General features: G+C 33.3%; 1 protein-coding gene across 1 annotated transcript in view; it reads right to left on the reverse strand.

Moving 5' to 3' along the window:
* The window catches only part of EYS (eyes shut homolog), a 1,675,061-nt gene that overhangs the window by 496,196 nt on the left and 1,160,042 nt on the right, over positions 1-18,823 (reverse strand). The gene's annotated exons all lie outside the window — the stretch shown is intronic.

Genomic DNA, 18,823 nt, shown 5'->3' on the forward strand with positions numbered 1-18,823 from the left:
ATAAAATTTACTAAAAAACTTGTAGGAAAGAATGCCTTTGTATCAGTGAAAAGTTATTAGGAGTCTGTACATCTGAGTACTGCATTAATTACACAAAGTCACTAATATTTGAATAAAGAAGTTTTCATAATTACAGTGAATTATCAATGAAAAACAGGAGAAAAGCTGATGCACTCATCCTTCCCATCAAGACATTGCACTTTTTCATCTTTTGCCTTTGTTCCTTGCACTGTTTTCTTTCAGACATCAGTTACCTTGCCCCATCTGCAACTATCAAAACATCAAGAAAAATTGCTCTTCTAGGGGCAAAAGGAAACAGAGCAAGCTACAAATATTTGTGATATCCTGCAGCCTTGACACAGTATGCACGCTTTTTGTGTTCAGTTATGTGGCCTATCATCCTTAGGAATAACTTGGGTGAAAATTGTTATCAAGAAGATTGCCAAGGGGCCAAGAACAAAGAGAAAATAAGGACACTGGAAAGCATTTTTTTTTTTGGTGAACAAAAATAACCTTGTAAAGATAAACAGACATATGGCTTTTCATTCTATTCACTGTGAACATAAAATAGTATACCAATAATTATTTGTCTATCTAAATTTACATTTATGTGAAAAGAGAAATAAACTAAAAATGAGCACAGCTCAGAATTCAAGAGTTAGAAATGAGCATTTATTTCAGGTTCTATCCTTTGTTATGCTTCAATATTATTAAAAATTTTAACCTAAGATGGACTGAATTATGGCCAGGGCAACTATTAAACTTACATACTGGAAAATAAATTGCCTAACATGATTTTTGGATTAAAAAATACACTATTTGCATTCTCAAGACTTTGTTTCTCATTGAGTGTAGTATCGTAAATAAATAAGTAATGGAATATGGCCTTTGTAGTGTTTAGAAATTTTAGAATGAATATATTTGATTTCATCTTTTTAACTTACAGTCTTATTTTAAAAACCTTTACATTTTTTTCTTCCTGGAAAAGTCTCAAATGTACTGCAAACCCTTTTAACTAGTAACACTGTCAAGTGTCAAAATGACTGAACTAGAAAATAAAACACTATTTCACACAGTAAGTTTACAAAGAAGTAAGTTGATTCTGAAGAATAAGAAACATTCAGTTCATATTCTGCAGATGGGAAAGTATTTACTTGTAATTGTTAGCTTAAAGTTTTTATGATCGTAATTAAGTTTTTTTGATTTTTAAATTTAATTTTTATTTCTACAATAGTTACACATGACCTAGCTTTTAAATTTAAAAATAAAGTTTTTACCTACCTCTCCTGAATCATCATAAAGATGAATCATTAAAGTTTGCTATTTAAAAAATAAATAAAATGAAATGGTCTTAGAAACATGGTTTTGATTGTAGTGATTGTGAATGTTGGAACTTTATTTTGACATAGCTCAGCAATGGCATAAAACTATGTGCATATTTAAGTAGATGTTTTTCTCTGTTAATTCATACTCTTATTATTCATGAGTATCAAAATAAAGGAGAAAGATATAGATTTTTAAATAATTACAAAGCTACCAGAGAGCTATGAAAAATTGCTCTAAAAAGAAAATGATTCTATGATTACTCTGTTGAGATATTTCTTAGAATTTTATGATTCAGTTTTACTCACATGTTATCCATTAAAAAATAAATATTAATTTCTTCATGTAGGGCTTTAAAAAAATGGCAAGATAAAGATCCACAGCCGTTTGCCTTTAAATTTGAATGAATTCAAAATTCTTTTATTTCTTACATTTTAATAGACTGACAACTCTGTAGCTATCATATTAAATTCTGACATTCTTGTGCAGGATGGATTATTTGCTCTCCAAACAAATTCCCATGTAAGCCTTTTTCATTTTGAGTGTGAAAATTTTGTTTTGCAAAAATAAGTGAAAACTTAATCCAGAATACTTAGCCTGGATACTAAACTCTAAGCACTTGGTTTTCAGATAATTTCTGGTGCTAGGACACACTTTTTTCCTTGAATTCGTTTAGTTTACAGAAATCTTGTTAGTGAGATGTCTGGAACACGATTCTTGAAAGTGAAAGAAGGGAAACAAAATGTACATAATTGATATGACAGGTTGCAATGAAATAATATAGATTAATTAATGATATGAGACAATGCAAAATCACCTATATTAGATTATCAGAATGATACTGTTGTATGTTAGCTTCATTCCAATGAGAAAAATTTTGTACTCACACATTTTGTTGTGATTTCTCAAATACTGTTCTTATTTTTATCCAAGACAAATATGAAAATAATGACTACTGGTTATTTCTAAAGAGGGTAAAATGGCAATCTATTATTCCACCTCACAGCAATAAGAATATAATTCATGATACTGAGCAGTAACAACAATAGAGTTCTCACTTTTTTCATTTAAACTTTCATTGTCTCAAATTTCTAAATACATCTGCAATATGTTCTCATTTTTTCTACATCGATATTACTAGGAGAATATTTAATTCTATCTCTGACATTTGATGGCTTTTGTTCTCACTCCTCTAATGAAAGTTGAAGTTAGTCGATTATCTGTGGAATATACTATAAAGCATATGTACTTCAAAGGGCCTGGTTTTCCAAAATCTTGTAGTTCCAAATATTGACCTTGCAAGGACAGGAAATTTTCCTCAGGCTGTAAGTCTCTGTTCCCAGATAAGAATTGTGATAGAGCAGGTTGCTGGCTCCAAGACAGACTAATTACTGATTGTTATGTAAAGATACTGAGAAATTGCTATAAGAAGGAATGTTTGTTAAGATCAAAGCTTTTGTTGATAGCCTTACTGGAATATGTCATCTGGCTTGTTTCACTGAAAGTTACCAGCTTATATTGTTAAACTATAACCCCACATTTGTTCTCTTCCTGTAACTTCCTGGCCTGGAAAATAAATGCAGGAAGAGAACCCCAATTTGGCGTTAATTTTCCCAAGGAAGGGATGCCTCTTGCTGGAGGGTCCTGGGAAAGTTAACTACTTTGGGGCTTCTCACTGCTCAGAAGAGATGGGCTTTGAGTAATCCTTTGCATCTCCATCACCCAGGGGAAGTGGGTGACAAATCTGTGGGGGGCGAAGCAATGCAAAGCAACAATTATCCATATTGTATAAACAAGATCCAATGTTAATATTCAATAGAAGTTACACAAAATTTAGACAGAAGGCCTTTCATGGCTATAATTTAGAATGTGTATACAATATTTTAAATTTAGAAGTAAACAATTTTAAATGTAAACATACTACCTGAGTTTTTGAAAATTACGTGCCTAAACAGTTGATACTATAAAAATATGAAAGTATAGAAAGTGTTTATTTATAGAAACTATAGAAAAAATGAACATGTTCACACAATTACTTGAAGAACATCTGGATTCTTGGCTAATTTGCTCTTCGTTATTGCTCAAGTATTCTTGGTTATTACTCTTCAGTTGCCATTTTAAGGGCTACTTTTCTGTTCTTTTTGACTTAGTAGTTTATAAGTTCTTTCTCTTTGCATTGTAATTGTCACTCCTGTTTTTTAACAGTTCTCTATTCAGTCTACTGTAACTGATTTAGCCAAATTCGAGTGACATCTTAGATTAGTGCACTACGAAAATCAGTAAAGTTGGTTTGAAATCAATTAAGAAGTAACCAATTGGTGTTATAAAAATAACTCCAATGGTTTCATCTTCTCTAGATTGTTTTGTTATTTTATGTATTTGGTTTTGAGGTTCCTATCTTAACTATGTATCTGGTTTTTCTTAAAGTAATTATTTGTTTTTAATTGGAATGTATTGATTGTACATATTTACGACATACAGAGTTGTATTTTAATACATGTATATGATGTATGATGATCAAATCAGCCTGTCTTTTTATTAATTTGGTAACATTTTTAGAAATGTAAAACATAGAGATTCTTTAAAGGTAGTAATACTAATTGATTAAATGAATGGTTTTCATACTGTGTGGTCTGGGGAGCCTAAGTTTCTCAGAGAATATCAAGGAACTTTGTTGAACAAGAGGAGAAAGGAATGAGTAAGGCTTCTGCTCCCATGTTACTTAGGGACAATTTTACATTGATCTGCTTCATGTATTGGCTTTCTGCACCAGATTTTCTCTAGACAAAGCTTCTAATGATAAAATATTACCTGAATCCTGAATTAAAGTAAACTCTATATGAAAATTTTTTTTGAAGCTTTATATGTGTGTGTGAATATAGGCAATCTCGGACATAAATACACACATATGTATCTACTTTACTTCAAAGAACACTTTAGTTACGTTGCCAAAAGACCTTTCCTCCTTGCTACTGCTGCTGTGATGCTTTCTTTTCTAAGTTTTCCTCATCATTGTATCTCAGCCCTGGATCTCAGCACTCTTTATTCCTTTTTGAAGTTTCAGGTTTTCATTTGTTATTTTTCTGCAACCTGCAATATAATGTCAGTAGAAAACTAGATATAATTCTATAAAAAAGAAAAAAGAAAAAGACAGAGTGATAGATTTCCTTCTGATAGTGACAGAGTAATGTGTTCGAGACCAAACCTCTTAAGAAAACAACTAGATAGAGTAGAATTTAGATAAAAGTAGTTTATTCGCAGGCTACAGAGAACTACCAAGGAAACAAGGACTGAGGGGCCGGTATCTCAGAAAAAAGGGAAGTACAAAGTGTTGATGTTGGCATTTATTTTTGAAGTATATTGAATTTACACGTGGTAGAGGAGATTTGGAGTAGCTGACCAGGTACTTCTATAAGTCTTGCAGAACCGAGGGAACAACATTGAAATTTAGAAACAAATGATCATTCTCTCTGGAGAATTCGAATGAGAAAATTAGAGGACTGAACACTTGAGGCTATGTTTTTAAGTTCCTCAAATCAGCAAGGTTTCAGAGCTGCCTAGAATTTACCCTGTGGACTTTTGCATCAGTGGTGGTGTTGGTTACTATTTCCTTACTGCAGAAACTGTGAAAGAATGTCCCTGTACAATGGCGCTAGAAAAGCATGAGCACAATCTGTTTTTCAACAGTATATTTTTTATCTCAGCAAGACCAGATATGCCATGTTCCACGCTACAATATCTACAGCACCTACCTCATTCCCAAGCACTCACACACATCATTTCAATACAGCTACCTGTACACTGAGGGATTTTCCATGGATTTTTGTTTTTCAATCGATTTTTCGAGGTATAATTCACATATCATAAAATTTACCCATTTAAAAAATACAGATCAGGGTTTTAGTATATTCACAAGTTTTTCAACCATTACTACAACCATTTTGGAATAAATTATTTACCACCCATAGAAACACCTTACCCATTACCCACCCTCTGTTCTTTCTCCCATGCTATGCAACCGCTAATGTTACTTTCTATCTTCATAGATGCTCTTATTATGGACATTTCATAAAAATGTAAACATATAATATGTGGTCTTTTATGATCTGTTTCTTTAATTTAGCAAGTTTTAAATATTCCTCCATTTTGTAATATGTATCAGTACTTCATCCCTTTTTATTGCTGAATAATATTCCATTGCATGGATATACGATGTTTTGTTTAACCATTCATCACGTGATGGACAATTTTTTGGCTTTTATGAGTAATGCTGCTATGAATATTCATATACAAATTTTTATGTCGATATGTTTTTATTTCTCTTGAGTATGTGACTAATCCCATAAATTTTCTTTATGTGTTTGTGTGATTTATTTGAGACCATGTTTCTTACTGTAGCTACTTCAGGATAAATCTTAGGAAGGGAGCTAGTAGTTGGGAACTGGAAATTAATGCATCAAAATTACTTTTAATTGTAAAGAATCTATGTGTTCATCTACAGAGTCCTACTTGAGTAAACTGTTGCACCATCACATGCTGTGAAAAGGAAGCAGGAATATCTCCATATATTTCTATGGAGTGCGCAGTGGATGCTGTGGTATCCACCCAGATCTGTCTTTGGGAGTGAAGGATTTCCCTGCTTCTTTCACTATTGGGGCTGCTTCTGGCAGATAGACCTTGCCTCTCAGCATTATTTGGGAATTACTTTAGCTCAAGAATGTAGCCTCATCCTAGTTTACTTCTCTTTCCTGGGGAATACTGTAATAGTCTGGACCACTCACCCTGACGGACAACTCTGAATGGTCAGTCCAGCTACAAACTTGAGGTGGGCTTGACCACAGGCTTTATAGAGACTGCATCTCATTCCAAATTTTCCCTCTTCCCAATCCTGCTTCCTTCTTTTTCCTTCTCTTTCATAGGTGGTAGTTCCCTTCCATAGGTAGTACTTCCAATAGCACTCTCTAAACCACTTTCATGTTAATCTCCATCTCAGAGTCTGCTTTCCAGAGAACACAACATGTAACAGATCGATCACCACAATACACTAAGTAAAAAAGCAAAATGAAGAAAAGTATATACAATGTGCCATTATCTAATAATGAAGGAATATGAACACGTGTTTACATGAGGGAGAAAATAGGGTAAAAGTTGCAATATAAACTAGATTTCATAAACTATATCTTTAGATATGGTTTTCCTTTAAGCTATGTAAATATATTACATAATCATAGAATAAAATAAAAGTTTAAAAAGCAGTACTTTAAAATCTGATGTAAAATAAAACAAACGATCCTGTATATTTAGTTGGTGACAAAAAAACACATAAAACAATTTTTTTTGAAGATGCTACTGTATTTGTAACTATACCTCACTTATTTCCATATTTTCAAAGCAGAGCTAGAGAGGATTCAAACATGTTTTCCAAAAAGGAAAAAAAAAAATTACTAATAGAGATTTTAAAAATAAAGTTTCAGAGCCTAGTAGAATCTTATGAGACTTTAGCAATTTGGAGTATTTCAATATCTAATATGAGGCTCCCCCAAGCCCCCATATATTGCTCCCTCAATGTTAGAATATCATGGTAATAAATTCAATTAATCTCCTTTCCATCTAAGATATAAAACAGCTATTCTAATGATTTATAAACACAGTAATTTTAATATACATCCCTTCCTAAGGACAGGAAAAAACCCACCAAAAATATTCAACTGGTTTTAGTAAATATATGTGGGTGGAAGTGATGCAATTATTCTAACATAGAGCTCCCCTCTCCTTCTTTTTATTCTGAGTATACAGCCACTCCAAAGGAGGTCAATTTTCAGAGGTATGGTGAGTAACTATTCCTGAAGTTGCCAAACTCTGTGTCTGGCTAAGTGAAATGTTTCATTCTGGGGTAAAGTATTTAGAAGCCCACTATTTGAAGATCTAAATCCCTATCTCTAACTTAGTGTTTAACAATAAGAAAGCTGACAAATGCATTTTCATTTTTCTGATGGCTTGCATGTGCTGTTCTGTTCTTCATCCACTTGTCTGGGAAAAAGGGCTCTTTCAAATCTTGTCAATCATTGTAAATTTTGGAAGGTAAGGTAATTTTCTCAAGTCTCAAATTAAGACATGGCATGGCAGCACTGGGCTAGATTTCAGACCACTGACCACAGAGGTCATGCTCTTCCTCTTTTCTCTATACTGAGAATCTTTACAGTCTTGTTTGTCATCAGTTTACCCACTATGGATTTGGCATTATTGAGTTTTTCAAATATTGGAACGATAGTTTATTAAAGGTTTCTTAACATTCTGTAGTTTTAACCCAAGTGCTTTTATCAGTACTTCGAATATTATTGTGGATCATTATATGACCATTATGTTTCAAAATGAACTGATTATTATAACATATTCTGGGCATTGTTTGCTTTTGATCTTATAACCAATAAAAAAATACATTATAATTAGAAAAAAAATTTGTTATTGACATCAGTACCTTATTTTTGAAATATACATTTATTAGTTTTGGCAAAAGAATAATTGCTTTCTAGTATTACAAGGAAGCTTTGAAAAAATATATAATATTTCTTTCAACTAAATAGAAGAAGTGGGGAAGAAATGTTATTAACCGTTATTATTTTGTTAGGTATATTCTTTGAATAATTACATATTTATACAGACATAAAATGAATAAAAGTCATGAATAAACTCTTATTTAAACTTGACCTATAGTTAAACTGTAATGCTTTGGTAGAAAATTTAAACCATTAGAGACTATCTTATTGATTAAGCTATGTGGTGAGTTTGCTCTAAAGGCAAAGTGTGTCAATCACTGATAACCTTCTCAATCAGGTAAAGAATAGACAGAGCAAATTTCCCAACTCATTCTGTAAAGCTGAGAAATTTTGAATCTTGCAATATATTTCCTCAAGACCAGAAATTTGGTACCATCTCAAATGTTGAAATTTAATTGGGTGCTGATTATTTCAATTCCCACATTACTCTACCATGGACATAATATTCAATGAAAGTAATACTTTATGAAAACTAAACCATAGTGTAAGATACAAAAAATAAGCTATCACTTGCTTTCAGTATGAACAATTAGGAAAATGCCAACGGAAGTGGAAATTTAGTCTATGATGTTGTTCAACACTAGGTAAGAGTTAAAAATTCTGCAAAATAAATAATTAGAATCGTATATTAGAAATAAAGTGTATATTTTTAAGTTCAAGATTCTTTTCTGATTTTTCAATAAAAAAGAAACATTATTTACAAATCTTTTAATTTTTTATTTTAAAATCAAAAAGTTAAGAAATTCTTCCAAAAAAAACTGAGTTTGTAATGTGCGTATGCCCTATTTGATAGGAGAATGATTCCTGAAATAACAAAGCAGTTATGTGTTGTTAGAGCATAAAATAGAAAAAGACAGGTTCTGTCTTTGCCTTGAACTGCAGAGTAAAATATATAGTTTTCTACCATTTGAAATAGTTACTTGAAGAATTCACAATAAAAATTCAAGTTTAAGTTAAATGCTTCAGCTTCTCAGTTTTTTGCTAATTGCAGTTCACTAAATACAAAATGTATTTGGAAATAAAGGAGATTCTACTGTGTTAATGTCAGCAACCAACTCATCGTCCAGGATTACTGAGACTTTAGATGCAGTATCGAGCTTGTCAGAAAAAAAAAATCATTTTTGCAATTTTGCAGAATTGTTTCCACATGGAGTCCAATAATGATAACATTTTTTTTGTTGTACATAATATTCTTCAGATCATGGTATTACTTCAAGTGCCATCTATAATGTTGAAATATAGATTAAGTAATTTTAGAAAAAAATATAGATACTATCAGAGTCTAAAGAAAGTTTAAAAGCTCTAAAAATGATAGTAACACTATGGCAAGCCCTTGGTTAAGAGGAATTTATTTTTCCAAATTCCAAACTTTAAATTTCATGTCATAATTCACAAACATTCCTCTATGTTCCAGGATTTTCAGTAATTCCTTTTCACTCACTGTCTATCTGTTGCAAATAACTTTGATAGCTTTCCCCCAGTCTTTGAAGGATAAGGAGAAATTCAGCACATGGATCTGGGCGCAACAGGCTGATCTGAACCTCACTCTGCTCTGGCATGTCAACATACCCTGTCTGTACAACCTTCCTCTCAAGTCTCTCGTTATCTATTTGGGAAGTGACAGAGGAAACAGTGGAAGGGAGAAATACGGTTTTAAGTTAGAAAGATTCAGTGTAAAGCTCTCAAATTACTCTCAAATTACATTCTCAAATGCTACTTTTGTCTGTATACAGGTTAATTCATTGTGTTCCAACCCAGTAAATTCAAAATTTTCCACACAGTAACAAACTGAGTGAAGATTTATCAAGTGGTATAACAATTTACTAAAATTTTAAGATAACCAAGAAAACAAACTAAAAACAAAACTGAACTACATATTTTGTGATTTATTTTTAGTTTTATTTTGGTCTACACACATTTTTATTTTCAATTATTCTGTATATTTACACATAGCAAAAATGAAAAGCATTATCCTGACAGAGAAGCTAATCCAAGTATTATTCATAGATCCTAGAATTTCTTTCTCTTTTTCTTTTTTAAATCACATATTTATACTTCACATTTATATATTTATTTCTATATGTGTGTCTGTATTATATTTGTATCAACATCTATAGATAATCTATAAGTATAGTTTTAACTATGACTATCTACTGACAATTAGCTTCCACTTATCACCGGTCATTTTTATTAGCCTTTACAAGGTGACTAGAGGGCAGAATAATTTCTATTAAACTCAAAGTGTCTATATATACAAAGATAGAAAATTAATATTTGTTTCAATGGACAATATAGTCATTTGAAACAGAAATAGACAGCAAGTTAATAATTAATTCATCAGATGATTGAGACTCTCTAGAGGAAAAATAGCCCTAATTTTTTTTTTTTTTCCTGAAAAATGGTAGCAAACATTTTCAAGAGGAAAACATATTTTCAGCCCTACCGCTCTCCACTGGATGTTCCCAATTTGAATGTAAATATGCATTAATACTGTCCATCTTAAAGTAACATTTTGCTTGCCTCTTCAGAAATCATCACAATGGTTTCCAGCAAAGGTGTTAATTATAGTTCTTCTGCTTTCTGCCTATCCCTAGACAAGTTTGTTAGCCTATCAGTACATTGGTTTCTTTATGTGTAAAATGAGAAGGGTAATATAGTACCTAGTTTCCACTTAACTGTAGGGCTCTAATAAGTTAATATATACATAAAATATTTTTAAGCAATACCTGGCCCTTAAGGGCTCAATACTTGTTCCCTAGTGTCATGCATCACCTTACAAGTAGATCACTTACTACTTATAAGTAAATCTTGAGAAAGCCTACTGTCTTCACTATCTTTATTTTCCAAGGTTGCTTTTTTCCCCACCAACTCATGCAATCCTTGTTAAAGTCACCAATGTTGTTAACGCACATGAACACGTATCTTTTCATCTTACCCTGCTTTTTTCTATGTCTGTACCTAGTGAGTCCTTAACAAGTGTTTGTGGACTGACTGATTGAATGGATGATTTAATAACTTAAAATCCAGAGTATGGGAAAACAAAATCAATACCAGCATATTTGCCTACCCATTTTTGAAGCTCCTGTTCTTATATCTATTTTGAAAAAAGAGAAACACTCATAACTATTTAAAAGAAGAACAGAATAAACTATTTTATAATTATTTTCACCCCTTGGGAAAATATAATTTTCCTGTTAATTTTGGAATTCTTTCTTTTTCAACCTTCTCTCTTTATCTAACTCCCTCCAAAATTGTTAATTTCCGCTAATTATCTAGTGTATCCTTATGGGTTTTACCCAGGTCCTACAGCAGTACTTCTCTAAAATGTTTTCAACAACTATTTGTCAAGAGTCTTAGATTCACTAGAAACTGTGCTAAGGGCTATAGATAGATGGCCGAAGAAGACATATCCCTGCCCTAAAGTGGTTTCCAGTGTAGGGAGGAGGATAAACACACAAACAAATAATTATGATATAGTATGATTAGGTGCTTCATGAAGATAGGAACTCACCCTTCCCTGTTCCCTGCTTTATTCCTGGCATATATTTTTAGAATCAATGTTACATAATACTATAATAGTGATATGCACAAGTCTGTCTGAGCAATAGTCCGTAAAACTCAGTTGGAAATGGGAAATTTTATGGCTGTCAGTCTAAATGCACTAGGATTTGAATATTATACTTTGAGTCCTTTGGCAATCCTGTGAGCTCTATGCCTTTGAAAAATTTTGACTTTTAAAATTTCTTTCTCCATCATTACTTGTGTATTTTCTAGATTAGGCATTTTTAAAACCTGTGCATAAGCAGCAGTATGGTCAATTTAAAGGGATTTTCTGTCACTTGGTTGAAACAGACCTTGTGCAATTTCAGGGGCATTAAGGAAAATCTCAAAAACAAACAAAAACTTTTCCCTCTTGGTTTATTGATGCCAGAAATTCCACCCTCTGAAATTCATCCTTTTGGATAAAGGCTTTTAGCTCTTCAAAGTGTCTCCCCTGGGAGACGAACCATATTAATGATCAAACATCTAGCAACTTGCTGTAATTGCTTTGATCAGTTTCTTTCCTGAGAACATGAATTGATGGAAAGAAGCTGGTGAAAATGCAGGGATATTGCGCCTGGGGCACACCACCACAGGCAAGAAAGGCTAAAGGAAGACTGCAGGTACCCAGGACTGGAAGCTGGGAAGTTGGCCCTGCCAAGTGAGTTCATCGCTGCCTCCAATTCAGCTTTTCCAGCCTGATGGGACAGGGCCAACATCTGTGCTGGGGCTGTCAGAATCCCACAGGTGCAGAATATCTAGTTTCTTAGCAGTGAATTTGTAAATACAGAGAAAAGCAACTGGCACTTTGAGCCACCAGAGATTAGCTATAGTAATAAAGCCAGCAGAGGCTTACCCGAACACTGCTGTTATTGGTGGCAGAAAGCAGTCATTCACAACTGCTTAAAAGCACTAGATGCTTACCAAAAACAATTAAAATAATAGAGTTCAGTTTATAATATGGGGTTTGTTTGATCTTTCTGGAAACAAAAAGTTAGTACAATAGAGCATTAGATATATGGGTAACAATTTCCTGATTTACTCGAACAAACTCCGGCAGATGGGCAAATTGCTTCAGTCCATGTCAGATATAAACAATTATATGCACTTTCTTGGGAAATATAAAACACAATTTTATGCAAACATAGATTATTATTTTAAAATAAGTTTCATACTGATTAGTTAAGCAAAGCCAAAAAGTACTACCACAGGCACCATCATCACTATATGTCATTTCTTCTTTTAACTTTAAAGTTTTAACTTTTATGTAGGTCATATATGTTCTAATCTTATATGCTACATATTGATTCTGTAGGTGGGTGAGTGAAAGCAAAGACAGAAGCTTAACTTCACAGTTTGTTTTTTTATCAGTGAAAAGGGAGCTTTAAACTAGGTGTTTTCTTTCAGCTTTCGTGGTCTATGATACATCATTTAAGCATCTGGAAAAATAGCCATAATTTTCTCATTTTCAAGTTCCACCTACGTTGTTTCCCTCATCATGTAGCATTCTATTTTTTCCTTAATTTGTGATATAGGAAAAAGTTGATATTCTCAAATTCCCCAGTAATTAAGTTGTCTCTGCATGCTGCATAGTTTAGAACTTTAAGAAATTTATGTCATGTGTCATTACTATTTTATCACTAAATTCCATTAAAATATAATATGTATAGAATAATTATATAAATAATGCTATACATGTATAATGCAATGCTTAATTATAATTATGTATGTACACATTTATCAAATCCTCTGATTATTTATTTATTTAATGTATCAAGAAAGGGAAAAATATATTCTTATGAGTCAAAATGTAGGAAGCACTTGTCCAGGATATTCTTGAATATGGTTTCTTAATCTTGTCATTCACAAATTGCCTAATTATTGTTGCTATAGGTGAATACCTCCCATATTACTATTTACTTCATATGCTTCCTTAAAACAACTCAGGACTAACACCACTACCTACTTTAATGTTGTCTTAAGCAAAAATATTCATAAAATCACAATTTTCATGTGAAGGTTATATCAACTCACACTATATTTAATATGGATTTAAAACAAATAAAGTAAGAATTTGTCTATGCATTACCTAAAATTATCTCATAATTCCCCATTGTGTATACACTACACATGGTGAAACAAAAGCAGTTTTGCATACAAATTAATTAAGAGAAGGGAGTTCAGAATCAACTGCTCAGCTTTAATTCCTGTCCCTACTGCTTAGCTGTGTGACTTCCAGCTTCCTGTTTCCTCTTTAGTAAAATGGGGATAATAAATTTTCTATCTCACAGGGTTCTAGTGAGAATTAACATAATAAATTTAAAGATAATAAATCTTAGTAAATAAATAATAAATCATAATAAATTTTTAAGATAAATTTATTAACATAATAAATTTAAACTACTATCAGAGTAGTTGCACATGGTTCATGACATTCATGTATTTATGCTAATATTTATTATATATGAAATAATCATTAATTATATGTTTATATTCATCAATTTTTCCATGAAAGCATTGTTTTGCTATTAACTGGTAGGTTGATACTGAAGCCCATTTTATTTGATCCAAATCCAAGCTCCCAATAGCATTGCTGAAGATTCTAAATAAATCTAAAATCACTTTCCTGAGGAGTTTATTTCCTGGGAGAACTTAACTTATTGTTTTGGGCATACGTTAATCAGTTCAAACTTTAATTCAAATATTTATTGAGTGGCTACTGTACACAAGACCGAAGATTTTAAGAGGATACAAAGATGAATCAGGCAGAGCTCTCCCTAGGAGAGTTAACAAATAACATTCATATAATTAGCAAGTGGCAAGTGCCACAAGAGAGTTTTACGGGAGATGAGCTCCAGGAGTTCTGTGAAGGGCACATAGTGATTTCCAGCTCAGGGAATCTGTAATGACTACAGTATTTGATTGGAAACTTCAAAGTGTCAGACACTCTACAAATCACTGTTTATGCACTGTCTCATCGACTTCTGACCACATGCCTATAAGTTTCCCTTTTCTGCAAAAGAAGTAACTGAAGTGTAGCTTTCCTATATTAGTAAAGTGAAGTTGGATCCCAGGTCCAACATTATCACATGCCATTTTATTTGTATTATTTAAATATCTATTATAAAAAAGAATAAAAAAGCTATATATGAGGGCTTGGCATTACTGTTTCAGTTGTGTTCCATCCCACTTGCTGCCTTGCCATTTGAATGCTATTTACTGTAGTAATTTATTTCTTTAGAAAATTAAATGCCAGATTGGTGTCCCACGAGAGCTGACACAGTTTCCAAAATTATTTAGCCTCTTCTCCCTAAAGCAGCTTATACATTAGGAGAATGTGTTTAAGTATAGAATAATTATATTTCTGAATATTTAAATCATAGTTCAAAATGATCAAAATGAATAACCTAGTCTGAGTATTGTAACACACTTTAAATTTCACATTTTACCAGTCTTATAAATGTCAGCCCTTTGTACATCTTCGCCCATTGGAAGTATTCACTTGATCAGTGAAGAGGCATTTTTGCACAGCTTCAGGTTCTGGTGTAGAGATGACACACAGTTTTGAAGTAATTTGTGACATTGTTATGCAGACTGATTTTTGAGGATGAGATTGTCTTCATATTTTCAAAATCTTTTTCAACATAATCTCCTTTTTTCTTTTCCTATTGTTACTATGGCAGCTGTTGCCCTGATCAGAGTCAGGCGAGCTGTGGAAAACCTATCAGGTAAGGAAGCTTAATTAGCTCAGAATAGTTCTTTCATGTTCCTAAAGCCAAGCCCTAAAGACAGATATGATTAAAGAATATAAAAGATAAAAATATACTTAAAATGCTATTTTGAGGTTCATTAAACTTGAATTAGTCAACAACTATTTCTGGGGGCAGAATTAGTTTGCATTTAGTCAATGGTTATCTTTGGCCAATTAATATTTGGGTGACATTAAGAACTCAAATAAAAAATAATTGAAATATGTAGTGATAAAAAAACTACATTTAAAAAAAATGGAAGTGAAAATAAATAGAATTCAGATTCTGGTGATTTGTTTCTTATGACAAAATTATATACACAATTATTGATGACTTTTTTTTTTTACCTTTCAGGCAACATCAAACAATCATTGTATATACTGAATAAAGTTAAAAACAAGCAAACCAAAACTTTGTATAGGGTGGCCTCTTGTTTCTAGTTTAGAGAGACCACAGCCAAATTCTAATTATTAAAGAAACTTAAGGTGGTATGAAACAAGTGACATTTTTATTTTTCATCTGAAAGGGGCACAAAGAATTTGCCTATTCTTCTTTGCCACTTTTTCAAAATATTTCCTCAAGGCTCTGGCAAAAATGTGGAGGATGTTTCTGAACTCTCAGACGTATCTGGTTAACTTTCCCCTTTTCTAGTTTCACAGCAGTAAATAAAGGGATGTTTCAGACGAACCAAATTTTGGAAGCTTGTTGGAAAAGGAAGTAAAGTGGTTCAATTCTAGTTATATAAGTGTTCTGATAATAGTTATATAATACTGAGGTAAGAAAACTTTTTCCATAAAAGGACAGAGAGTAAATATTTTAGAACTTGAGGACCACTTAGTCTCTGTCTCAACTAATTAACTCTGCCCTTACAGTGGGAAAACAGCACTCAACAATAAATAAATGTGGATGCAGTTGTGTTCCAATAAAACTTTAATTTGAAAAATTGGCAGGTGGCAGGTCAGATTTGGCCCAGAGGTTATGGTTTACTTGCCCTTGATATGTTATAATGCCAAGACTGATGAGGTAAACATCATCAGAGTATTTTCCATCAGTTACTCAAGCAAGGCAGTGTTCTATACCACTTTAACTTCATATATGTAAAGCTGTGACTGAAGAAATGAGTGAAAATTTCCAGAAGGCCTGATGGGATCCCCAAGTCTTTTGGTGATCAAAATGGATGCATCTCATCTTTCACTGGGTAATGATGCTGATCTCATTACTGACTATCCTGTCTGTAGTGAATTCTTTCTGTATCATTTAGAAATGCTAAACTTGGGCCAGCCCCATGGCTCACTTGGGAGCATGCAGCGCTGTTAGTGCTGAGGCTGCGGGTTTGAATCCTATATAGGGATGGCCAGTGGGCTCACTGGCTGAGCGTGGTGTGGATCACACCCAGCCAAGGGTTGCAATCCCCTTACTGGTCAAAAAAAAAAAAAAAAAAAAAAAAAAAATATATATATATATATATATAAATGCTAAACTTACTTGATTTTCCTAGGTGCTATCTATTCCTTGTCCCTTTGGCAATTGTATCTGAAAAGGGCATTTGTGCATTAATACTTATAACTAGATAGAGATTGACAAAATAGTATCCCTATGTCTCTTTCACCAAAAGGTGACAGTCAGTTATGATACTTCAGAGCTCTGCCTGGTAATTTGAACTTGCATCAAAGTGGCAAAGCTTGGTGGACATTACAGTGCTAAATTGTATCATAAAAAGAGAACAACTGCAATAAATCACTGAAGAAGTTCTCTGGTTCCTACAGGTATTGAGATGCAATTCCACTCCAGAGAGTGTGATCTGAAGAGCTTCAAATGAGGTCTTCCACAGCAGGGTTATTCAATCTTCACCCCAAACTACCCACTAGCAGATCTCAGGATGAAAAGCTTTCCCATCATTTCTATGTTAGCTATGAACATGAATTGCAGTGCCTTAGGTGGAATATTGGAACTTGGCTGTCTCACTCTCCAGGGTCTATTCCAAACATCAAGTGACAAGTCATATAATGTATGCTATATATACATGTAGGTAGAACTAATTAAGTATCATGTTAAGTTGAGAGAATATGCAAAGTAAGCCAAGAATTCTATGCCAGAAAGTGGAAAACAGAAAAATTTCATGGATGAGACTAGGTAAAGAGGTAACAAGAAAGAGAACAGCACGTCAAATCAGAAGAAGAATTCAGTTATAACAGTACAGTTACTGCAATCAGTGGCCAAGTGAATGTAGTTCCTTGAAATATAAAGTGCATCCATTATCTTACCATCAAAGAGGAATTTATAGATGATTTTCCCTTTTATACAATATTCTGTCTTTCCCATATTAGTGGAATAAGGATAAACAATCAAAAAATTGGGGGATTTTAAGGCAAAATAACAGTCTTTTCATCTTGTTCTTCCTAGACTTCCAGATATCACAGGCAATTAAAATTTTCAAAAACATTAAGAGGACATATGTTGGAATGTCAACATATTCTTTTTCTCAGTAAAAGTATTAAGAACTGTCATATCCTTGAATTATGATTTTAAATGAAGAATATTCTATTGTCAAGAATTAGAAAAGATTATGTAAGATTAAGAAAGTATTTTTATCTTTAAATATATTTATTAAATTAAGAGTGACGTCATCAAGATGACAGAGCATCTCTCTCCCTCACAACTGATCAATATAAAACTATTAAAAAGCAAACACTGCCAACCAGGGACCACTAGAGCTCAGGGGAAAAGGAGGAGTTCATGAAGATGGGAGAAAATGGGGTGAGATGGAGTAGGGACTGTTCTGACCATTTTGAGCCCTGGCCATTTCAGGGCCAGCCAGGTGAGGAGTGAGAAAAGCTGCAGCACACAGAGCAGGAGCCAGAAAAATCTACAGCTGAATTTTTTGCATGAGGTTGCTTGGCGTCTGAAGGGTAGAAAAGGACTTGAAGTGCATGAGGCTACCCAGAGGCCAGTGAGTCATCATGAGGGATCTGCACACAATCCTCGCAATGGCAAGCATTTGGAGTGTGGGAGGAGGCTGGCCCACTGGTAGACCATTGGGGTATAGCAAGGGCATTTAACTGCCTTTCAGTTGGCACAGGCCCACTCAGTGGATACTGTTCAGGCTGATAGAACTGAAGGGGTGCAGTTTGCTGGAAAGATTCATGTTCCAGCCAGGATTTTCACACAGCCCAAGTGTACCTGACCTCACAAGACCTGGAATGTTAAAATACCAAAAATTAAAATCTGAACCACACAAAAAGCCTTCTCTAGAGAATCAGCAGCAAAGGTGATACCCCAATTTTGGAATTAACCAAAGAACAATAAGCTAGTTCCAGCACAGAGTATAAGTGGTGGTGGTAACTAATAATCTACCACAGAAGTGAAAAAAAAAAAAAAACCCACTGATGAGAAACAAAGCTCTGATATTAGCCAGTAAAGGCCAAATACCACCAAAGAACCCGTATATAACCTAGAAGTGGTAGTAATCTCCTCAAAGGCCCATGCATCAGTGTAAAGACGTGAAGACTGAGAAAGAACAGAGAAATATGACACAACCAAGGAAACAAATGAAGAACCAGCAATAAATCCAGAGAAACAAAGGATTTATGAAATGTTTGATAGAGAATTCAGAATTACCCTCTTCAGGATGTTCAGGGAGTCACAAGAAAATAC

Source organism: Cynocephalus volans, chromosome 5, assembly GCF_027409185.1.
Source record: "Cynocephalus volans isolate mCynVol1 chromosome 5, mCynVol1.pri, whole genome shotgun sequence".
Classification (NCBI taxonomy): domain Eukaryota; kingdom Metazoa; phylum Chordata; class Mammalia; order Dermoptera; family Cynocephalidae; genus Cynocephalus; species Cynocephalus volans.